This window comes from Pseudophryne corroboree, chromosome 1 (assembly GCF_028390025.1).
Source record: "Pseudophryne corroboree isolate aPseCor3 chromosome 1, aPseCor3.hap2, whole genome shotgun sequence".
Taxonomy (NCBI): Eukaryota; Metazoa; Chordata; class Amphibia; order Anura; family Myobatrachidae; genus Pseudophryne; species Pseudophryne corroboree.
The window spans coordinates 992,088,894-992,114,232 of NC_086444.1; the positions used below are offsets into that span (position 1 = coordinate 992,088,894).

General features: G+C 46.7%; 1 protein-coding gene across 1 annotated transcript in view; it reads left to right on the plus strand.

Annotated features, from left to right (window-relative positions):
- The window catches only part of SLC10A7 (solute carrier family 10 member 7), a 384,092-nt gene that overhangs the window by 136,204 nt on the left and 222,549 nt on the right, over positions 1-25,339 (plus strand). The window lies entirely within an intron of this gene.

Genomic DNA, 25,339 nt, shown 5'->3' on the forward strand with positions numbered 1-25,339 from the left:
GCGTGCAGGATGGATTGGATTCTTAGGCTACTGGACACCATTAGCTCCAGAGGGAGTCGGAACACAGGTCTCACCCTGGGGTTCGTCCCGGAGCCGCGCCGCCGACCCCCCTTACAGATGCTGAAGATTGAAGGTCCGGAAACAGGCGGCAGAAGGCTCTTCAGTCTTCATGAAGGTAGCGCACAGCACTGCAGCTGTGCGCCATTGTTGTCACACACTTCACACCAAGCGGTCACGGAGGGTGCAGGGCGCTGCTGGGGGCGCCCTGGGCAGCAATATTTAATACTTTTATGGCAAAAGAATACATCACATATAGCAATTGAGGCTATATGTATGTATTTAACCCATGCCAGTTATCTAAAACTACGAGAGAAAAGCCCGCCGAAATAGGGGGCGGAGCTTATTCTGCTCAGCACACAGCGCCATTTTCCTGCTCAGCTCCGCTGTGAGGAAGGCTCCCAGGACTCTCCCCTGCACTGCACTACAGAAACAGGGTAAAACAGAGAGGGGGGGCATTTTTTTGGCGATATTTTGATATATTTAAGCTGCTATAAAGAACAACACTTATATAAGGTTGTTCCCATATATATTATAGCGCTTGGGTGTGTGCTGGCAAACTCTCCCTCTGTCTCCCCAAAGGGCTAGTGGGGTCCTGTCTTCGATAAGAGCATTCCCTGTGTGTCTGCTGTGTGTCGGTACGTGTGTGTCGACATGTATGAGGACGATGTTGGTGTGGAGGCAGAGCAATTGCCGATAATGGTGATGTCACCCCCCAGGGAGTCGACACCGGAATGGATGGCTTTGTTTATGGAATTACGTGATAATGTCAGCACATTACAAAAATCAGTTGACGACATGAGACGGCCGGCAAACCAGTTAGTACCTGCCCAGGCGTCTCAGACACCGTCAGGGGCTGTAAAGCGCCCTTTACCTCAGTCGGTCGACACAGACCCAGACACAGACACTGAATCTAGTGTCGACGGTGATGAAACAAACGTATTTTCAAGTAGGGCCACGATCACGGCAATGAAGGAGGCTTTGCATATCTCTGATACTGCAAGTACCACAAAAAGGGGTATTATGTGGGGGGTGAAAAAACTACCTGTAGTTTTTCCTGAATCAGAGGAATTAAATGATGTATGTGATGAAGCGTGGGTTAACCCAGATAGAAAAATGCTAATTTCAAAAAAGTTATTAGCATTATACCCTTTCCCGCCAGAGGTTAGGGCGCGCTGGGAAACACCCCCTAGGGTGGATAAGGCGCTCACACGCTTATCAAAACAAGTGGCGTTACCGTCTCCTGATACGGCCGCCCTCAGGGATCCAGCTGATAGGAGAATGGAAACTACCCTAAAAAGTATATACACACATACTGGTGTTATACTGCGACCAGCCATCGCCTCAGCCTGGATGTGCAGTGCTGGGGTCGTCTGGTTGGATTCCCTGACTGAAAATATTGATACCCTGGATAGGGACAGTATTTTATTGACTATAGAGCAATTAAAGGATGCTTTCCTTTATATGCGAGATGCTCAGAGAGATATTTGCACTCTGGCATCGAGAGTAAATGCGATGTCCATATCTGCCAGAAGGAGTTTATGGACGCGACAGTGGTCAGGTGATGCGGATTCCAAACGACATATGGAAGTATTGCCGTATAAAGGGGAGGAATTATTTGGCGTCGGTCTATCGGATCTGGTGGCCACGGCAACTGCCGGAAAATCCACCTTTTTACCTCAGACCCCCTCCCAACAGAAAAAGACACCGTCTTTTCAGCCGCAGTCCTTTCGGTCCTATAAGAACAAGCGGACAAAAGGACAGTCATATCTGCCTCGGGGCAGAGGAAGGAGTAAGAGAGGGCAGCAAGCAGCCCCTGCCCAGGAACAGAAGCCCTCCCAGGGTTCTGCAAAGCCCTCAGCATGACGCTGGGGCCTTACAAGCGGACTCAGGAGCGGTGGGGGGTCGACTCAAGAATTTCAGCGCACAGTGGGCTTGCTCACAGGTGGACCCCTGGATTCTGCAGGTAGTATCTCAAGGTTACAGGTTGGAATTCGAGAAGTCTCCCCCTCGCCGGTTCCTAAAGTCTGCTTTGCCAACGTCTCCCTCAGACAGGGCGACGGTATTGGAAGCCATTCACAAGCTGTTTTCTCAGCAGGTGATAGTCAAGGTACCCCTCCTACAACAGGGAAAGGGGTATTACTCCACGCTATTTGTGGTACCGAAGCCGGGCGGCTCGGTAAGACCTATTCTAAATCTGAAATCTTTGAACCTGTACATACAAAAATTCAAGTTCAAGATGGAGTCACTCAGAGCAGTGATAGCGAATCTGGAAGAAGGGGACTTTATGGTGTCCCTGGACATAAAGGATGCTTACCTACATGTCCCAATTTGCCCTTCACATCAAGGGTACCTCAGGTTCGTGGTGCAAAACTGTCATTATCAGTTTCAGACGCTGCCGTTTGGATTGTCCACGGCACCTCGGGTCTTTACCAAGGTAATAGCCGAAATGATGATTCTTCTGCGAAGAAGAGGCGTATTAATTATCCCTTACTTGGACAATCTCCTGATAAGGGCAAGGTCCAGAGAACAGCTGGAGGACGGAGTAGCACTAACCCAACTAGTGCTGCAACAACACGGGTGGATTCTGAATTTTCCAAAATCTCTGTTGACCCCGACGACACGTCTGCTGTTCCTGGGAATGATTCTGGACACGGTTCAGAAAAAGGTGTTTCTTCCGGAGGAGAAAGCCAGGGAGTTATCCGAACTTGTCAGGAACCTCCTAAAACCAGGGAAAGTGTCTGTGCATCAATACACAAGAGTCCTGGGAAAGATGGTGGCTTCTTACGAAGCGATTCCATTCGGCAGATTCCACGCACGAACTTTTCAGTGGGATCTGCTGGACAAATGGTCCGGATCGCATCTGCAGATGCATCAGCGGATAACCTTATCGCCACGGACAAGGGTGTCTCTTCTCTGGTGGTTGCAGAGTGCTCATCTGTTAGAGGGCCGCAGATTCGGCATACAGGACTGGGTCCTGGTGACCACGGATGCCAGTCTGAGAGGCTGGGGAGCGGTCACACAGGGAAGAAACTTCCAGGGAGTATGGTCAAGCCTGGAGATGTCTCTTCACATAAATATACTGGAGCTAAGAGCGATTTACAATGCTCTAAGTCTGGCAAAACCCCTGCTTCAGGGTCAGCCGGTGTTGATCCAGTCGGACAACATCACGGCAGTCGCCCACGTAAACAGACAGGGCGGCACAAGAAGCAGGACAGCAATGGCAGAAGCTGCAAGGATTCTTCGCTGGGCGGAAGATCATGTGATAGCACTGTCAGCAGTATTCATTCCGGGAGTGGACAACTGGGAAGCAGACTTCCTCAGCAGACACGATCTACACCCGGGAGAGTGGGGACTTCATCCAGAAGTCTTCCACATGATTGTGAACCGTTGGGAAAAACCAATGGTGGATATGATGGCGTCCCGCCTCAACAAAAAACTGGACAGGTATTGCGCCAGGTCAAGAGACCCTCAGGCAATAGCTGTGGACGCTCTGGTAACACCGTGGGTGTTCCAGTCAGTGTATGTGTTCCCTCCTCTGCCTCTCACACCAAAGGTACTGAGAATTATACGGCAAAAGGGAGTAAGAACGATACTAGTGGCTCCGGATTGGCCAAGAAGAACTTGGTACCCGGAACTTCAAGAGATGCTCACGGAGGATCCGTGGCCTCTACCTCTAAGACCGGACCTGCTTCAGCAGGGACCGTGTCTATTCCAAGACTTACCGCGGCTGCGTTTGACGGCATGGCGGTTGAACGCCGAATTCTAAGGGAAAAAGGCATTCCGGAAGAGGTCATTCCTACACTGGTAAAAGCCAGGAAGGAGGTGACTGCACAACATTATCACCGCATTTGGAGAAAATATGTTGCGTGGTGTGAGGCCAGGAAGGCCCCCACGGAGGAATTTCAACTGGGTCGATTCCTACATTTCCTGCAAACAGGATTGTCTATGGGCCTCAAATTGGGGTCCATTAAGGTTCAAATTTCGGCCCTGTCGATTTTCTTCCAGAAAGAATTGGCTTCAGTTCCTGAAGTCCAGACTTTTGTAAAAGGAGTACTACATATACAGCCCCCGGTTGTGCCCCCAGTGGCACCGTGGGATCTTAATGTAGTCTTGGATTTTCTCAAATCCCATTGGTTTGAGCCGCTCAAATCGGTGGAGTTGAAGTATCTTACATGGAAAGTAACCATGCTACTGGCCCTGGCTTCAGCCAGGAGAGTATCAGAATTGGCGGCTTTATCATATAAGAGCCCATATCTGATTTTCCATACGGACAGGGCAGAACTGCGGACACGTCCTCATTTTCTGCCTAAGGTGGTGTCAGCGTTTCACCTGAACCAGCCTATTGTGGTGCCTGCGGCTACTAACGATTTGGAGGATTCCAAGTTGTTGGACGTGGTCCGGGCATTGAAAATATATATTTCAAGAACGGCGGGAGTCAGAAAGTCTGACTCACTGTTTATATTGTATGCACCCAACAAGATGGGTGCTCCTGCTTCTAAGCAGACGATTGCTCGTTGGATTTGTAGCACAATTCAACTTGCACATTCTGTGGCAGGCTTGCCACAACCTAAATCTGTCAAGGCCCATTCCACAAGGAAAGTGGGCTCATCCTGGGCGGCTGCCCGGGGGGTCTCGGCATTACCACTCTGCCGAGCTGCTACTTGGTCAGGGGCAAACACATTTGCAAAATTCTACAAATTTGATACCCTGGCTGAGGAGGACCTTGAGTTCTCTCATTCGGTGCTGCAGAGTCATCCGCACTCTCCCGCCCGTTTGGGAGCTTTGGTATAATCCCCATGGTCCTGACGGAGTCCCCAGCATCCACTTAGGACGTTAGAGAAAATAAGAATTTACTTACCGATAATTCTATTTCTCGTAGTCCGTAGTGGATGCTGGGCGCCCATCCCTAGTGCGGATTGTCTGCAATACTTGTACATAGTTATTGTTACAAACAAATTTGGGTTGTTATTGTTGTGAGCCGTCTGTTCAGAGGCTCCTACGTTTGTCATACTGTTAACTGGGTTCAGATCACAAGTTATACGGTGTGATTGGTGTGGCTGGTATGAGTCTTACCCGGTATTCAATATCCTTCCTTATTGTGTACGCTCGTCCGGGCACAGTATCCTAACTGAGGCTTGGAGGAGGGTCATAGGGGGAGGAGCCAGTACACACCACCTAATCCTAAAGCTTTATTTTTGTGCCCTGTCTCCTGCGGAGCCGCTATTCCCCATGGTCCTGACGGAGTCCCCAGCATCCACTACGGACTACGAGAAATAGAATTATCGGTAAGTAAATTCTTATTTTTGACATCTGTGAGTCATTTGTACACAGCCCTTTTACATAACTTATGAGGACAATCCATACTTTCTGGAGGGTTGTGCTATATCATACTTTAATGTTTGAGAGGTTCTTCAAAGAGTTGTTTCTTCTTAGTTTCTACCATTTTCTATTAGACACATTTGCTAATTGGTTTCTTTGGCTGAAATGTAATATTGTCTTTGTTTAGGAAGCAGTATAGCTGCTTCCGTCAGGTTACTACGTGAAGACAGCCACATTAGCTAAATGTATGAAGGGTCGGTATGGGGGGGGGGGGGGGGGGGGAGAGGAGGAGAGGTATCTGCGCACGTTAAGTGCACTGATACTGCTTCTCCCCCCATGTATGATAGCGTCAGTGTTTGCCCAGTTACAAGGGTGCTATGCGCTCCTGTCATTATCGGCACTGCTATCTAAAATGGCACGCTGATTTGCAGGGCAAAGTAAGAACGGTCAGTTGCACTCACTGTTACGACACCTGCAACTTGATTTTGACAGCTGCAGGTGGTGGTGCCCTGGCTGTGGTGGCTGCAGGCTGCATGTGAGATATTGCAATAATAACCAGATCTTGCATATGCGCACTGGACAGGGAGACACAGCGCAACGGCAACGGTCAGAATGACGTTCTGCAGTGATGTATTTTTAGGCCATTTGTCTTTGCACCCTTTAGTGGTGTAGACTCCTTTCTGTAATGGGTACAGTCAAGCACTGCAGAGACTGTAAGGGATGCAGTTAATTTGCCGGCAGTCGGGATCCTGGTGGTCTGGATACCGACACTGGAATCCCGACTGCTGACAATACTGACAGCCGGAATCCCGGTGTACAGGGGCTTATTCCTACTTGTGGGTGTCCACGCAGTGGCAGAACTACCGCCAGTGCAGGCAGTGCCTTGCACTGGGGCCCGCCACTGTCCAGGGGCCCAAAGCAGCGCGGCATGTAATGAGTCAAACTGACTCATTACATGCCGCTGTGTGCTGCGAGCAACCGCCGCCCGCAGCACACAGCTGCCGCTGAGGAGAGGAGCGCACTCAGCGCAGCGGCCACGGGGGAGAAGGAGGAGGAGGAAGGTGGAGGAGGGAGCCGCAGCAGCGCTGTGTAATTGGTGGAGGCGCTGCTGCTGCTGTCCCTTTCCTTCACCATAGGCTGTTCTCCGACGCTGTGAATGCTGGGATGCGATTCCCAGCATTCACAGCGTCGGAGAACAGCCAATGGTAAAGGAAAGGAGCAGCAGCAGCGCCTCCACCAATTACACAGCGCAGCTGCGGCTCCCTCCTCCACCCCCCTCCTCCTCCTCTCCTGCCGGGGATCCTCTACCAAAAGCTGCACCGAGGAGCCTGACTGCCAGCGGAGAGAGTAAGTATAATTCATTCTTTCTTTCTTTCTTTCTTTCTTTCTTTCTTTCTTTCTTTCTTTCTTTCTTTCTTTTCTGCCTTAATGTGTAACAAGGGGGACTGCCGTAATGGGTAAAAAGGGGGACGCTGTCTGCCGTAATGTGTAAAAAGGGGGACCCTGTCTGCCGTAATGTGTAAAAAGGGGGACGCTGTCTGCCGTAATGTGTTAAAAGGGGGACGCTGTCTGCCTTAATGTGTAAAAAGGGGACGCTGTCTGCCTTAATGTGTAAAAAGGGGACGCTGTCTGCCTTAATGTGTAAAAAGGGGAATCTGTCCACCGTAAGGTGTAAAAGGGGCTCTACCTGGTGTAGTGGCGCTACTGTGCGGCGTAATTTGAATAATGGAGACTACTGTGCACCGTTATATGAATTGGTATTATTTTGTGGCCACAGCCAGTGCCCACAAAGCCACGCCCCTATATTTTTTGCGCGCGCCTACGGCGCGCACTACCCCTGTTTTCCGTGGAGAGGTGAGGCTCCGATGCCGTTTCTAGCACACAGTGCTAAAATGTCTAGTTACGGCACTGTTGCTAGGTATCCATTTCTCTGGCCCTGAGCAGGTCCCCCTCACCAGATCCTCTCCAGGGGTGAGGGGATGGACTTGGAGGGGGGTAGGGGGCCCCAAAGCATTTTGTCGCACCTGGGCCCACCGCTCGCTAGTTCCGCCACTGTGTCCACGACACCCATAGAGTGGGAATAGAACCGTTCGCCACCGAGCCCGCAAGGGGACTCTTTTTGTGCTCGCCCTGTTGCTGACATTCTGACAGCCTGGGATACCGTTGTCGGTATACTGACGACCGGCATCCCGGATGTCGGTAAATCATACTGAACCCGAATGTAATATTTCCCCTTAATGCTTTTCTCCCCCAAAAAGGTTTGCTCATATCCAAGAACAACAGTAAACCGTTCCTGTCATCTACACATTATTTAAGGTCTGAACCAATATTTGTCGGTGTGTAAGCTCAATTTGCCGGAAGCCAGTTATATAACAGTTTGCAAATGGTTTTTACTTTCTATAAGTAGAAAAAGAATATACTCCTGATTATAAGTTACACTTACATCTGGGATTAGTATGATGTCCTGGCTGACGGAATCCCGCCGGTCAGGAGAATGATGCCGGGATCCGACAGCTGGGATACCGGTGGCGAGCGCAGCGTGTCCCCTCGCGGGCTCGCTGCACTTTCCACTGGGTTATATTCCCCCTTGGGTGGTAGCTTGGACCACCACCCAAGTGGGGATTCCAGCTATCTGTCAGGTTTCCGACCACCGGTATTTCACCGGGTGTCGGGATTCCGGCGTCAGTATCCTAACAGTCGGGATTCCGACAGCCTGTAAATTGACTGCTTCTCTTACATCCCGAAGGCTGAACAGTGAGATGTTTCCTGTGGCAGATCATTGCTGTGTGCTCCTCTGCTGCTGCCATACCCTGAGTGGGTTAACAACCCTTCTAGTGTACGCTGCTAACATTCACTCCTTGTGTTAAGGCCCTCTTGTCTCCATGTCATTTTCTCTACCATATTCCTTTGGGGCTGGATTAGTCTAAAACAGCAAAGTAGCCAGATGTCTGATTCTGAGCGAGTCCCAGAGGCCAGCTACGGAAAGCGACTTAATTCATTCAGGGCTGCAGATCAAAGGTACCGGAGAATTACTTATGGGCACGTAATTTGTGTCACATCTATTATTATCACTCAGAAAAAAAATACATGGCACCTATTATTGCTAATTGCATTAAAATAAAATAATATACATTTTTTTTTTATTCATTTGTGCCTTTTTATAATTCACAAAACTAATTTGACAAATCTGTGTGTAGTGATTTTGGCTTTTAAATGATCAAATACTATTTTTCTCCAGGGCCTTTAGTGATCCCATCAGCTGGTAATGACAGCACAATTAATGAACACACTGGACCTCATTTATAGAGTGCCTTACTGTTGTACCTTCATGGTTTGCTTTTAGCAGGATCCACACTCGCCCTCTGATCTCCGGAGACACCTCCACATACTATCTGGTTTGCAGAGAGATAATTGTGTCCAACCTCTCCAGAACCACACCTTTCACAGACTATAACTTGTCGCTTTAAAAAAAATAATCTAGTTTAACCCTTTTCTTGACATTGGACAAAGTGAAACGCGCGTCTCTGCTCACTTGCAATTTAAAATACTGTGCACATAGCTATGCTAAGATGGCAACAATAGCGTTCTTGCGACAGACTTTACTAGAAACATAAGAGGAAGGAGGTTCAGGTACTGTATGTGATGGTCTTCTTAGACTAATTCCAGATTCATGTCTCTTCATACTAAGCAAAAGAAGCTGCACTGAAATGCCATCCACCATCAGCTACTTTAATATTGGTGGCTGATAGTGTGTGGGACTTAAGCAGCAGCCACACACACCTTCCCCACCACCATTACAATTATTACTCCGCTACCTTACAAAGTAAGTTTCTCTGACGTCCTAGTGGATGCTGGGAACTCCGTAAGGACCATGGGGAATAGCGGGCTCCGAAGGAGGCTGGGCACTCTAGAAAGATTTATGACTACCTGGTGTGCACTGGCTCCTCCCACTATGACCCTCCTCCAAGCCTCAGTTAGATTTTGTGCCCGGCCGAGGTTAGATGCACACTAGGGGCTCTCCTGAGCCCTTAGAAAGAAAGTATAGATTTAGGTTTTTTATTTTCAGTGAGACCTGCTGGCAACAGGCTCACTGCAGCGAGGGACTAAGGGGAGAAGAAGTGAACTCGCCTGCTTGCAGCCGGATTGGGCTTCTTAGGCTACTGGACACCATTAGCTCCAGAGGGATCGACCGCAGGCCCAGTCCTTGGTGTTCGGTCCCGGAGCCGCGCCGCCGCCCCCCTTACAGAGCCAGAAGCAAGAAGAGGTCCGGAAAAACGGCGGCAGAAGACATCAGTCTTCACCAAGGTAGCGCACAGCACTGCAGCTGTGCGCCATTGCTCCTCATACACACTTCATACTCCGGTCACTGAGGGTGCAGGGCGCTGGGGGGGGGGGGGGGCGCCCTGAGAAGCAATAATAACACCTTGGCTGGCAAAAATTCCACAATATATAGTCCCAGAGGCTATATATGTGGAAAATACCCCTGCCAGAATATAGAAAAAAGCGGGAGAATAGTCTGCGGAAAAGGGGCGGAGCTATCTCTCACAGCACACTGGCGCCATTTCTCCTTCACAGATCCGCTGGAAGGAAGCTCCCTGGCTCTCCCCTGCAGTCTACACTACAGAACAGGGTAAAAACAGAGAGGGGGGGGGCACTAAATTTAGGCGCAGTATATAATATATAGAAAAAGCAGCTATAGGGGACATAACTCAGTTAGTCCCTGCATTATATAGCGCTCTGGTGTGTGCTGGCATACTCTCACTCTGTCCCCCCAAAGGGCTTTTGTGGGTCCTGTCCTCATTCGGAGCATTCCTTGTGTGTGTTGGGTGTGTCGGTACGGCTGTGTCGACATGTTTGATGAGGATAATGATGTAGAGGCGGAGCAGATGCCTTTAGAAGGGATGTCACCCCCTGCGGGGCAGACACCTGAGTGGATGAGCTTATGGAAAGTAATGAGTGCACGTATAGACTCCTTACATAAGAAAATTGACGACATGCCAAATGTGGGACAGCCGACTTCTCAGCTCGTGCCTGCCCAGGCGTCGCATGGGTCGTCAGGGGCTCTAAAACGCCCGCTACCGCAAGCAGACCCAGATGTCGACACTGATACTGACACCAGTGTCGACGACGATGAGTCTAACCTGATGCCCACTAAGGCCATTCACTGCATGATTGAGGCAATGAAAGAGGTGTTACACATTTCTGATATAACTACAGGTACCACTAAAAAGGGTATTATGTTTGGAGAGAAAAAACTACCCGTAGTTTTTCCCCCATCAGATGAATTAAATGAAGTGTGTGAAGAAGCGTGGGCTTTCCAGGATAAAAAATTGGTAATTCCTAAGAAGGTACTAATGGCGTTCCCTTTCCCGCCAGAGGATAGGTCACGTTGGGAAACACCCCCCAGGGTGGACAAAGCGCTCACACGTTTGTCTAAAAAGGTGGCACTACCGTCTCCGGATACGGCCGCCCTCAAGGAACCTGCTGATAGAAAGCAGGAGGCGATCCTGAAGTCTGTATATACACACTCAGGCATTATACTTAGGCCAGCTATTGCGTCAGCCTGGATGTGCAGTGCTGCCGCTGCGTGGTCAGATAAACTGTCAGAAAATATTGACACATTAGACAGAGACACGATCCTGTTAACCATAGACCATATAAAAGACTCAGTCTTATATATGAGAGATGCACAGAGGGAAATCTGCCGACTGGCATCTAAAGTAAGTGCATTGTCCATTTCTGCTAGGAGAGGCTTATGGACTCGCCAGTGGACAGGAGATGCAGATTCTAAAAAGCACATGGAAGTGTTGTCATATAAGGGTGAGGAATTATTTGGGGATGGTCTCTCGGACCTAGTTTCCACAGCAACGTCTGGGAAGTCAGCATTTTTACCCCATGTCCCCTCACAGCCTAAGAAGGCGCCGTCTTATCAGGTTCAGTCCTTTCGGACCCAGAAAAACAGGCGTGGAAAAGGCGGGTCCTTTCTATCCAGAGGCAGAGGTAGGGGAAAAAGGCTGCAACAAACAGCAGGTTCCCAGGAGCAAAAATCCTCCCCCGCTTCTTCTTCCAAGTCCGCCGCATGACGGTGGGGCTCCACAGGCGGAGCCAGGTACGGTGGGGGGTCGCCTCAAGAATTTCAGCGATCAGTGGGCTCGCTCACAGGTGGATCCCTGGATCCTGCAAATAGTATCTCAGGGGTACAAACTGGAATTCGAGGCGTCCCCACCCCACCGGTTCCTAAAATCTGCCTTGCCGATTGCTCCCTCAGACAGGGAGGCGGTGCTAGCGGCAATTCACGAGCTGTATTCCCAGCAGGTGATAATCAAGGTACCCCTACTTCAACAAGGCCGGGGTTATTATTCCACACTATTTGTGGTACCGAAACCGGACGGTTCGGTGAGACCCATTTTAAATTTAAAATCCTTGAACACGTACATAAAAAAATTCAAGTTCAAGATGGAATCGCTCAGGGCGGTTATTGCAAGCCTGGACGAGGGGGATTACATGGTATCCCTGGACATCAAGGATGCTTACTTGCATGTCCCCATTTACCATCCTCACCAGGAGTACCTCAGATTTGTGGTACAGGATTGCCATTACCAATTCCAGACGCTGCCGTTGGGCCTGTCCACGGCACCGAGGGTATTTACCAAGGTTATGGCGGAAATGATGATACTCCTTCGAAAAAAGGGAGTTTTAATTATCCCGTACTTGGACGATCTCCTAATAAAAGCGAGGTCCAAGGAACAGTTGTTGGTGGGAGTAGCACTATCTCAGGAGGTGCTGCACCAGCACGGCTGGATTCTGAATATCCCAAAGTCACAGCTGGTTCCGACGACGCGGCTACTGTTCCTGGGTATGATTCTGGATACAGTCCAGAAGAAAGTGTTTCTCCCGGAGGAGAAAGCCAGGGAGTTGTCATCTCTAGTCAGAGACCTCCTGAAACCAAAACAGGTATCAGTGCATCGCTGCACACGGGTCCTGGGAAAGATGGTGGCTTCTTACGAAGCAATTCCCTTCGGCAGGTTCCATGCCAGAATCTTTCAGTGGGACCTGTTGGACCAGTGGTCCGGATCGCATCTTCAGATGCATCGCTTAATAACCCTGTCTCCAAGAACCAGGGTGTCTCTACTGTGGTGGCTGCAGAGTGCCCATCTTCTAGAGGGCCGCAGGTTCGGCATACAGGACTGGGTCCTGGTGACCACGGATGCCAGCCTTCGAGGCTGGGGGGCAGTCATACAGGGAAGAAACTTCCAAGGACTATGGTCGAGTCAGGAGACTTCCCTTCACATAAATATTCTGGAACTAAGGGCCATCTACAATGCCCTAAGTCAAGCAAGATCCCTGCTCCTACACCAGCCGGTGCTGATCCAGTCAGACAACATCACGGCAGTCGCCCATGTAAATCGACAGGGCGGCACAAGAAGCAGGATGGCGATGGCAGAAGCCACAAGAATTCTCCGATGGGCGGAGAATCATGTACTAGCACTGTCAGCAGTGTTCATTCCGGGAGTGGACAACTGGGAAGCAGACTTCCTCAGCAGACACGACCTCCACCCGGTAGAGTGGGGACTTCACCCAGAAGTCTTCCAGATGCTGGTAAACCGTTCGGAAAAACCACAGGTGGACATGATGGCGTCCCGTCTCAACAAAAAGTTAAAAAGATATTGCGCCAGGTCAAGGGACCCTCAGGCGATAGCTGTGGACGCTCTAGTGACACCGTGGGTGTACCAGTCGGTTTATGTGTTCCCTCCTCTGCCTCTCATTCCAAAGGTATTGAGAATAATAAGAAAGCGAGGAGTAAACACAATTCTCGTGGTTCCGGATTGGCCAAGACGAGCGTGGTACCCGGAACTTCAAGAGATGCTCTCAGAGGACCCGTGGCCTCTACCGCTCAGACAGGACCTGATACAGCAGGGGCCCTGTCGGTTCCAAGACTTACCGCGGCTGCGTTTGACGGCATGGCGGTTGAACACCGGATCCTAAAGGAAAAGGGTATTCCGGAAGAAGTCATTCCTACGCTTATTAAGGCCAGGAAAGATGTTACGGCAACGCATTATCACCGCATATGGCGGAAATATGTTGCATGGTGCGAGGCCAATAAGGCCCCAACAGAGGAATTTCAACTAGGTCGATTTCTGCATTTCCTGCAAGCAGGAGTGGATATGGGTCTAAAACTAGGCTCCATTAAAGTACAGATCTCGGCTCTGTCGATTTTCTTTCAAAAAGAACTAGCTTCAGTACCTGAAGTTCAGACATTTGTGAAAGGAGTGCTGCATATTCAGCCCCCGTTTGTGCCTCCTGTGGCACCTTGGGATCTCAACGTGATGTTGAGTTTCTTAAAATCACATTGGTTTGAGCCACTAAAAACCGTGGATCTGAAATATCTCACGTGGAAAGTGGTCATGTTATTAGCCTTGGCTTCAGCCAGGCGAGTGTCAGAATTGGCGGCTTTATCATGTAAAAGCCCTTATCTGATTTTCCATATGGATAGGGCAGAGTTGAGGACTCGTCCCCAATTTCTCCCTAAGGTGGTGTCAGCGTTTCACCTGAACCAGCCTATTGTGGTGCCGGCGGCTACTAGTGAATTGGAGGACTCCAAGTTGCTAGACGTTGTCAGGGCCCTGAAAATATATGTTTCCAGGACGGCTGGAGTCAGAAAATCTGACTCGCTGTTTATCCTGTATGCACCCAACAAGCTGGGTGCTCCTGCTTCTAAGCAGTCTATTGCTCGCTGGATTTGTAGTACAATTCAGCTTGCACATTCTGTGGCAGGCATACCACAGCCAAAATCTGTAAATGCCCATTCCACAAGGAAGGTGGGCTCATCTTGGGCGGCTGCCCGAGGGGTCTCGGCTTTACAACTTTGCCGAGCAGCTACTTGGTCAGGGGCAAACACGTTTGCAAAATTCTACAAATTTGATACCCTGGCTGAGGAGGACCTGGAGTTCTCTCATTCGGTGCTACAGAGTCATCCGCGCACTCCCGCCCGTTTGGGAGCTTTGGTATAATCCCCATGGTCCTTACGGAGTTCCCAGCATCCACTAGGACGTCAGAGAAAATAAGAATTTACTCACCGGTAATTCTATTTCTCGTAGTCCGTAGTGGATGCTGGGCGCCCATCCCAAGTGCGGATTGTCTGCAATACTTGTAAATAGTTATTGTTAACTAAAGGGTTATTGTTGAGCCATCTGTTGAGAGGCTCAGTTGTTTTTCATACTGTCAAACTGGATATAGTATCACGAGTTGTACGGTGTGATTGGTGTGGCTGGTAAGAGTCTTACCCGGGATTCTAAATCTTTCCTTATTATGTCAGCTCGTCCGGGCACAGTGTCCTAACTGAGGCTTGGAGGAGGGTCATAGTGGGAGGAGCCAGTGCACACCAGGTAGTCATAAATCTTTCTAGAGTGCCCAGCCTCCTTCGGAGCCCGCTATTCCCCATGGTCCTTACGGAGTTCCCAGCATCCACTACGGACTACGAGAAATAGAATTACCGGTGAGTAAATTCTTATTTTTCCCCACTCCTTTTGGATTAGAAGATCAATTTGGTCAGGATCAGCTATAATTTTACTTTCATGTTATTTTATTTATTTGCATCAGGATTTGCTTAATACAGTGGTTCCCAAACTCGGTACTCAAGGTACCCTAACACTCCTGGTTTTAAGGATTTCCATGTTTGAACATATATGCCTTAGTACCTGTCATTTTAATTTAACCATGTGTGCCCAGACATGGAGATACTACTGTGCCTTGAGGACTGAGGGCCTAATTCAGACCTGATCACTGTGCTGCAAATTTTCAGAGGTCTGCGATCAGATAGTCACCGCCCAGGGAGAGTGAAAACCCGCCCTGTGCAAGTGTGCGAGTGCATGTGTACGCCTTGCAAAAATTCCGCCAAACAGCGGACAGCTGCAAATCCGTTTGCAACTCACTCACCATCAAATGATTTTTGCAGTCTGTGTGTAGGCTAAGATTTACGCCTACAGTGCGATATAAACAGGCTTATCGGTGCTGGAGCTGACGTCACACACCAGCCCTGAAAATGCTTGGGAACGCCTGCGTTTTTCCTGATACACTCTGAAAACGGCCAGTTACCACCCACAAACGGTCTTAGCCTGTCAATCACCTTGCGATCGGAATTTTCTCACCATCCTATCGTGTTTGGTAAAGCGCGTCCGCATTGCGTTGCATGCGCAGTCATTCAATAATCGGCCGCTGTGCGATTTCGCACAACAGCGATGAGTTCTGAATCGGGACCCGAGTTTGCGAAACACAGACAGTGCTGCAAAATATATTTGTGCTTTATAAATAAAGGATAATAACTCCTCTCATTGACTGGACCAATTCTCTTCTCCCTCCCTAATGCAACCATTTTGTTCCACATGCACTAAGTAGAAATCTATGTCCATTTTTTCAGTCAAGGCTTAAAGCACCACTGAGGCACTATGTTCACCATGTTGTGCCTTCTAAACCAAGAGCCTAGAATTTGGTAGCTGTTAATTATAAACCTTTAATATAGAGTATTATCTTGAGAGCACCGACATTATTGATGTTTGGAGTAATGTATGAAAATTGCTAATAATTGCTCCAAGTCTCTAGACTTTCCTGTAAGATCGGTAATGCTTCCATAATGCTGAATGCTGGGCCGCCTTCACCAGGTTTAGTTATTGGTGTTCCGTGAACATTTTCTCCAACCTTTCCTACAATAAGGGGCTGAATCATACAGTAGTTGCAGGTGTGGCCACATTGTGTGCTTGTAAATAAATCTGTATATTGCGTTGTATGTGTTTGAGTAGCCGCACCACTTGTACATGCACTAACAATGTCTGAACGCGTTTGTGCCAGCCCTATTCTTGGTACAAGAGATCAATCTGAAATCAAAAGGATTTCTTCATGCAGTATGTGCTTCTCTGTATGGTTTATAATTCTGCCTACATGCTCATGACACACTCTTGTAACACTCAGCTTGCGTGCAAACGGCCAGTTGTCACCCAGTAACACCCACTCAGCCACAAGTAATGTCTACGACTTAGAATCAGCCGTAGTTGCTAAACGTTCTGTAGGCTCAGCTACGGAATACAGTGCGGGAACTTGGAAGACCTGTCTGCATAATGGTCTTGTGCAGGCATGTCCAAACTGCGGCCCTCCAGCTGTTGAGAAACTACACATCCCAGCATGCCCTGACACAGCTTTAGCATTCTCTGACAGCAAAACTGTGTCAGGGTATGCTGGGATATGTAGTTTCACAACAGCTGCAGGGCCGCAGTTTGGACATGCCTGGTCTTGTGGATTGCTCTGATCCTGACCCTGTGTTTTCAATCTCAAAGTACTCTACAGAAGACTGCCAATACTTTTGTACTTGTCCTGCCTCACGTCTCTGATCCCAGGGTCTTACTCACTTTTGCTGTTGTTGTGAACTACGTATGCATCACCTTCGCAACTCTTGGAACTTAAAACTCTCCTAGTTCAGAAAATGGTGCAGGGAATGAAGGATCATGTATGGTCATCTTTGAGATGCGATTAGATGAGGATATCTGTGTTGTATGCCTGAGTTCTTTTTCACAATTCCTCACCTATAGAATACAGATGGGGCTGGTATTTATTCAGTCTAGACTGCCACTCAGATTGGATGTTGAGTAAACTGTTAATTTAAAGCCATGTGATATAAAAAAAAAATAAAAAAAAAAAAAAATTAAACACCCTGTTTGTTATATTTGTACGATACACTTTTTGTAGAATAAAACAAGAGTACTCCCATGTTTGCAAGATGCTTTATTGAACAGTTATTTTTTGAAAAGCCAGATCGAATCATCTATGTCAATGATACTTTGGCCAGTAGCAGAAGTAAGTAATTGGAATCTATGGTTGGAAGTTATTTTTACCCTGTCTGAGCTATTCCTTGTGTTAGTAAATGCAAATAGGGGCAGTCATATGCATTAAAACTGTGAATTGATCAGGACATCTGTATAATATTTATTATTATTATTATTAATGTCTGCAAATACTAGATTCTTGCAGATATGTAATGTCAATTTTTTTTTCTACTAAACATTTTTTATAGGCAAATAATAATATACTAGCTGATGTTCTATGTTTCAACCGGGAAAAGGTTTGCTGGGCGGAACATTTTACCCCTTTTAACCCCTTTAGGAGTCGATACCCCATAGTATCCCTGCTTAGTGGGTGGCTGCACATAACTGTAACCGTTTCCAGACCACCCGACAGGTCACATGTTCCAGGTCACCCCGCAGGTGCACAGGCAGAGTTGACCAATTGTCACATTTCCAAAGGGTCAACGATGATGCATTGTTAATGACTGGCGGACGGTTTTCACCAAATAACTCCAAAATGAGGCAAGCAATCACAACGCCAATATAATTCTGCACATCTATGGACCAAGAGCTGTAATTTGGTATATGATGTGCCCTGTTCAGGCAATAGCATTATAGAAATAAGTCACTCATAAAAGGCCTTAAACTATCAATATACAGATTATTATTAATGTCTGCACATACTAAATTCTTGCAGTTATTTAATGTCAATTATTTTTTTTTCTACTGAACATTTTTTTTTATTGGCAAATAATAATGTAAATAATTCACACTTAACTTTTTTCAAGTCTGTCTGTCATGCAAGACTGAAGTATCTAATATTAATAAAGCAGTCTGAGTATCGTCCTAATTACAGTATACAGCTATTGACATACATACATACTGTTTATGAGATAATAGGGTTTAATCCCCCCCACCCCCTGTACTTCCTACTATTTTGCCATAGGCATAATAAACACTAGCAGTTGGCGGTGCTGTAAACCAGTTGATTTTTCTGAAGCAATTATTAGCCAGTGTTATAAGCTGGTGCTATATGGGATTTAACGTGTCATTGTATTTGAAGATGTCTCAGAAATCTTCCTGGGAGCACAGTGAGCATTCCCTGCCAATATGTGGTAGGTTTCACACACTCATTAATATTTATTAATTAGTATTTCCTACATGTTTAAAACATGACTTCTCTCACTAAACTTTATGCAGACATGTAAACTATGAAAATAGAAGAAGTAGTCCAGCTACAACAAACATTTAGGGGCAGATGTATTAAGCCTGGAGAAGTGATAAAGTGGAAGATAACACACCAGACAATCAGCTCCTAACTGTCAAGTTATAGGCTGGGTCTGAAAAGTGACAGTCAGTAGCTGACTGGCTTATGTGTTATCACCTTCCACTGTATCACTCTCCAGGCTTAATACATCTGCCCCTAAGCATGAGGGGAGATGGTTGATATGTCGACAGTCAAAAGGTCGACACCATAAAGTCATCAGGGTCAAAAAGTTGACGTATTGTCGACACATGTTTTTTTAGTGTTTTATTTTTTTTTAACGTTTGCTGCATTTACTATCCATGTCACAAACTATTACCTTTAGTAACCTTTTGGTGAGCGAAGCAAAGCGAGCCTGCAGGGAGATGCATTTCAACAAATTGGGGTAAAAAAAAAATGTTTAAAAACACAAAAAAACACCCCAAAAATTGTGCCGACCTTTTGGCCCTGTCGACCTTTTACTGTTGTTCTAATGATTGTCTATCTCTTTAATGTCTCTTCTGTATCACACCCAAGTGTGAGAAGGAGATTCAACTAAACATAGCGCACAATTGCGGCAGGTACATCAGATGGAACCCTAGTGGCTCATTGCAGCAACCCCTAAATGTACACTTCTTTGCACGTTAGTCAGATACCTGAGGACATTTACACTTCTTCATGTAGCTGTAACCCATAACTTTCATTTTCCAAACAATGACATCATCTATTTGGGGAAGAGCTAATTAGGAACGATGCAGTGCGAATATTAGCCACACTTATGGTAGCTTTTAAATTGCGTATATTAATAAGTACCCCTATGGGGTGGCAAACTGGATGCAATATAGGGTGTCGTCCCCCCCAACTCCCGTCACAAAAGCACATTGCAGTAGCATTCCTAATTCACCCCTATTTGCCTCTACTTGAATTGATAGCATTGATTGAAGTACACATCGTCACGTCTTTGATTCCGTTACCGGTGTAATTGTGCTCAGAAGCATCTGTCTAATTTGTAGGCACTACAGTTTAATGTGCGGGCCCGGTTACATTTGGTTGCCCTTGATATTTGTGACAACCATTACATGTCGAAGGAGTGAGGTCCACTTTAAAGTGCTGTGCTTTTACCATTGTGCAGAAAGCTATTTGTAAGGCATTAATAGGTCAAGTGTAAGAAGTATGGCAAACAGGCATAAAAGATGGATTCCTGTCTTTATCAGCAAAGTAATTGCGAGCTTGGCTCTGGGTGAAGCTGGTGCTATTGAGCAGTCTATAACTGCCACCGGTTGACGGGCAGCTTCCGCTAGGGGCTGCGCAGGAGGCCTACCTAATATGCTGTCTGCCCTAAGGGCCTATGGGAGCGCAGCTGGATTATTATGTTAATGCATGAGCCTCCTGCCCTCTTCCTATCCCAGCTGGGCTCCCTGTTGTTCAGCTCTGCTTTTTCCTGACAGTATAGTAATATGCTTCATGATTGAAAGGGCAAAAGGGCTCAAAAAAGAAAAAAAAAAAAAGGAAAGGGAAAAAAAATGAAGCAGTCTACAAAGAGATGTCAGTGAACCGATGGAGAGATTTCTTCCTGTCAGCATCTTAGGAGCTTGTATGTAAAGAGAGATTTAGACAGCTTGAATCTTCAAAACCCTTGTTTAAGAAATGATGTAAGATAAAATATCATGCATGGGCACACCATGCAGAATTTCCTTTAGAATAGGGAAAATACATAGAACTTTTACTATGCACAGTACTAAGTAATGGACAACTCCAGTGTATGTCTGTCACACTCCTTAGGTCATACTTCCTCAGCATGAATATGATCAGAACAGATTTTCTGTACAGGAAATCTCATACAAAGGAAAAAAGAGGGTGTTGTTTATAGCAATGGTCAATAAAAATGCAGGACACATGCTCCAACTGAAAAGAGCCCCTGTATATAAAGGATAGCTGGAGATCATGTACGTATCCCTCTGCACTGAACCCAAGCAATCAGCTGGAATTCCAACCTCAAGTATACTTTTTGTGGGTGTGTTTTAATATTATGACTTCTCACTTTTACTTGGCAAAGAAGTGGTTAACTTCTGCAGTTTTGGGTGGCATGGACCTAAGGTAGAGGTCACCGTGGCAGCACAGGAAATGGTTAAATAGTGTGTGAGGCGTCAGGCTCTAGGTCTGGCACTGAAACCTTTGATTTGACCCCCAGCATGTTCTTTGTGTGCAATATACTTCATTGTGGAAGGACAAATACAGACTGTTTGGCTTGCGTGATTCATGTTTATATTGACCATGCTGCTGAGTGTAGTCATCCACTGCACTCATTAGTTTTTGACCCGAAACAGAATATGTCCAAGAGGGGGAGAGCGTGCCTTCAGGGAGAACTAGGGGAAATGATTATATTTATGTAATGTTAGTATAATACACTGCAGTGAAAGGAGAGATATTATTCAGGTTTCAGGCTTTTTTTCTTTTTCATTTACACAAATACAAATATAGCAGGACAGTTTATTCAGAAGGTAATGAACCTACTAGGATATCTTTTGGGCCATGGAAGGAAGATCAGGATATCCAGAGGAAACCTATAAAAACACAAAGAACATACAAACTCAACACATAAAATCTTGTTCCTTTGACTTTTAACGTTTTATTCATAAAATACATGCAAAAAAGGAGAAAAAAAATGCCTCTATGTAAAACACTGGTTTACATCAGCAGTTATTATGAAGACCCGCACAAGTGTCCAGTAGAGCCTAAAGGATAAGGACCTAACCTGCCATTAATTTTATTACATTAAAGGTGATTTAAATATTTCCAGCCACAAAGTAAACACTGGACTGTTTGCTTTTCAAATGTCCCACATTGTCCCTGGTTTCTAAAAATGTATATGTTGCTGGAAATCTCTTTTAACCCTGTTATATCCACATAATCTTTCATTCTTAAAAATCATCTTGTTTAATAGGCCCTACACACTTAGCGATTTCACTTAAAGATCTGAACTATCTTGTTCATTAATGAACGAGATATCGTTCATATCTTTTAGTGTATATGCGCTCATTCATCGTTGGTGCCGGCTCGTTTAAACATGCAAGCCAATATGGACAATCTCGTCCATATTAGCATGCAGTGCTATGGAGCCGGGTGACGGGAGTAGTGAAGAAACTTCACTCCCCCCGTCACCTCCTCCCCGCCGCCGTCAGGTACCTCGGCGGCCAATCGCTAGGTCTGTAGGGCTCTTTAGACCATGCCCACATATAACAATATCAATACAATGGGGGCGATATAGGACAGCTTGGAAAGAGATAAAAGTGGAGATAGAGTACCAATCAACCAGCTTCTGCCATTTTACAATCTGTTTTTGAAAAATGACAGGAGCTGATTGGCATTTTATCTCTTTCTACATTATCACTCTCCAAGCTTTGATAAATCTCCGCCAATGTTATTAAATGTGAATATGTGTGTCAATTTAACACTTGTCAAGAAAAAAGTGAAATCTGCTTACTAGTTTATTCTAAAAAAGTGAGTGGTCATGTTTAAACATGTTTTAAATGGATATCTGCTCATGTAGGGCAGTCTGATCTCTCAGGGGTAGATGTGCTAAAGCATCTAAAAATGAAAAGTCAAATTCAATCGTTTTCTAGGATGTAATAGTGATAACTAGAATCTTATTGATTCCTATGGGCAACAGCACCATTTTCATTTTTAGAAGCTTTAGTAAATTGAATGTTTAAAATTTGATCATTCCATGGGCAGTATTCAATTCTTTTCACCCCCTTCCACACCTGTTCTGTTTCGGCTGACGGGCGTGGTATAATCATTTGAGCTTGCTACCCCGGGGGTATATTTGTCCTTCAAAGTATTCGCCAGAGGAGTCTATGCAAAGTTGCATGCGCTCAAACCACTTGGTGAAGCAGCTGGACCAGTCCATAGAAGGTATGTCTTCTACATGCTGAAGGTCTACACTGTGGCTTCCGGCGACACAAAACTAATTTCATGCATCTTGCGCTTCATTTGTGGTACAGAAGCAGTTGCAGGGTGCCAGGTCTGGACTGTACAGTGGATGACCAAGCTCCTGGATGCGTCATGGGCCAGAAAATCCCCACTTTCTTGGATTTGTGGGCAGGTACATTGTCGTGATGGAAAAGGGCACAACAAGCACGAGTTCTTGACGGCACCTGGAAATTGCTTCCAGCACTTGCGGCAGGCATTGGTTAACGTACCAGTTCCCAGTGCTGATGCACTGCTGCATGAGTGGTACAGTAGCTACATAACCAGTCTTGGCCAAGAAAACAGCGACTATCTTCTTGGCAAGGCTGCGCTAATGTCAGACCGCCTGTGGCAGTGCACCTGTAACTACTGTAAGATCCTGTGGGTTGACTCTTGTTTGGTCTCAAGATTGAAACTGTAGATCCAGGATTCATTGCCACTGATGATGTCAGTGTCTTGGGATGGTGCTTCCTCCCCAAAAGCAGCTCTCAGTCTGTCAAACCTCTCCAGTCGCAGACCAGTCTTGTCGTAGATGATCATGGCTTTCCAGTGGCCTCTGTTGAGTTTGAGAGACCGCCGTCAAACCCGGCCAGTATGTTACGTCACCAAGTCACCAGAGCCTCCTTCTGTTCTCAAGTCAGCTGATGGGACACCTAGCTTGCAGAAACCTTGCTCAGGTCAAGCTTTTCATGGAGTGTCAAGTGGATGGATCCCAATGAGATGCCTATCTCCTTCTCTAACTGGACCATGGTCACCATGGCATCCACCTCGACTATAGCTCGCATGACAACAACGTTGTTCTTGGTGTTGGCGGACACAGGTCAGCCACAGCACTCCTCATCTTCCAGGGACCGTCTCCTGCGCCGAAATTCTGCAAACCACTCAAACACAGTGGCTCTGGATGGTGCTTCCTCCCCAAAAGCAGACTGCAGTTGGTCTAAATACTCCTGCTGTCGCAGACCACTCTTGTAGTCTGAGAAGATCATGGCTCTCCAGTGGCCTCTGTTAGGCTCCATAATAAGTTTGTGAAGGAATAGTATATGCTGACTTCTTTGGTTTGCAGTGCTGCTTCCATACAGTCTTGTCATTTCACAAGAACGTTAGAGATTACAGTTCACAACCACTCAGATGTATCTACTCCACCTATGCACTGCACATCAGAAAACTTATTGCACACTCCTCATACAATAAGACCTCACACTTAGTTGAATCTGTGGCAAATACATTTTGCCATAAAAAAATGTTGCAAGTGGTATAAGATAATAGGGCTGAACTGCAAAAAATTGAGCTACATTTTCTGAAGGTTGCCATCTTGTAACATATTGCATTTCATGGTCTGTCAACATAAAAAAAAAATATTAATTTTCAAGTGTCTCCAAGTCCACTTAACAAAAAAACAAAGAAGGAAGACTATATGTACTAAGGGCTCCATTTAATGATGTTACTTATTGCCAGTGGTATATTTTGTTTAGAATCATTACTTTCCCCTATGGCGAGGTCCCATGGTGTCACTGCCCTTATTACCAGCAAGGCTGGCGAATACAATCGATACAGTGACTGTGGAGTGTCTGATATCTAAAATATATAATTTCTGACCGAATGAATGAATGGAATGAGGACACTACTGCTGTAATAATAGCAATCGTAGGGAGTGGCCTGATGATGGTGGGAAGAGGACTCTGCAGGAAACTCCATAAGATGCAGTCAGGTGGTAAGGGTCAACAGCAGGCAGAGCAGAGAAATGATGTGGTGGCTCTGAGGAACAGCAGGACACACTAGTGTATGAAATAGTGCTTAGAAGACTTGCTGGCACTTTAGGTTGTAGGGCAGCAGAGTGGACCCAACAGTGGAGACTGGATACTGCAGGTTACTGATGTCAACACAGGCTAAGCCGAGAGGTGAGCACACTCATACAGGACGATTTTGCTCAGCTGTGAATAGCATTTGATTGAAGTGCTACTTCAGGAGGTTTGAATAATGATGACTGGAGACTAATAATACAGCAAGAACAGGTTGTAGTACACAGCTACACACAGTCATAGGGTAGCGCATTACCAGAGTGGATAGTGTTGGTGCAATTTAGCTCACTCAGGGTACAGCTGGTAAGTGCAGGATTATGTACAGAATGCAGCAGGACGTACTGGTACTGAATGTAACACAGCAGCAGATGGAACGCTGTACTATGGAGTCAAACTCTGGAATCTGCAGTCAGGAACAACAGGCAATGAGAAGCGAGCAAAGAGAGACTTTAATAGGGCACCCTGGTTGCAGATTGGACATAGGGGTCATGTACTGGGGTTCAGAACAGGAGTCGGTGGAACAGCGATCAGCTGACTCCGGACAAGATGGCGGTGCCCATATCTCAGCAACATTCTAAATGATACTTAAAACTTGAAACATGCGATTCATAGTCATACATATGTTGCAACTCCACGTGTGGCTGAATGGATGTAACTTGGTGGTAAAGGGGTGTTCGCATGAAGGCTAAGATTAGCACAGGCATGTAGTTGGACTTTTTGGCAATGTAGTATTGTGTGTACGCAGAAATCAATCTGCTTTCTGATGGATCTCTTGCACCAGGTTTTGGGCTGGTGCAAGCTGATAATGACTGTTATTTGCAGGAGCAGATACTTATGGGTGGTGCGGTTACATAGATGTGTTAAGGCCTGTACACACTGTTCGATATATCGGCCGTTCTCTTGAATGGCCGATATATCGCGGGACCGTCGCCCAGTGTGTACGGCCGATACGTCTGTGAACTCCGTCGTTCACAGACGTATCGCGTCGGCCGCGCAGCACAGCCGACGGCCAATATATCTACCGATATATTGGCGCGTCGCTGTGTGTGTACGGGGCGGTCGGCCGACCGCCCGTACACATGCTGCGGCGGCCGGCGGTGATTGACAGCTGAACTGGG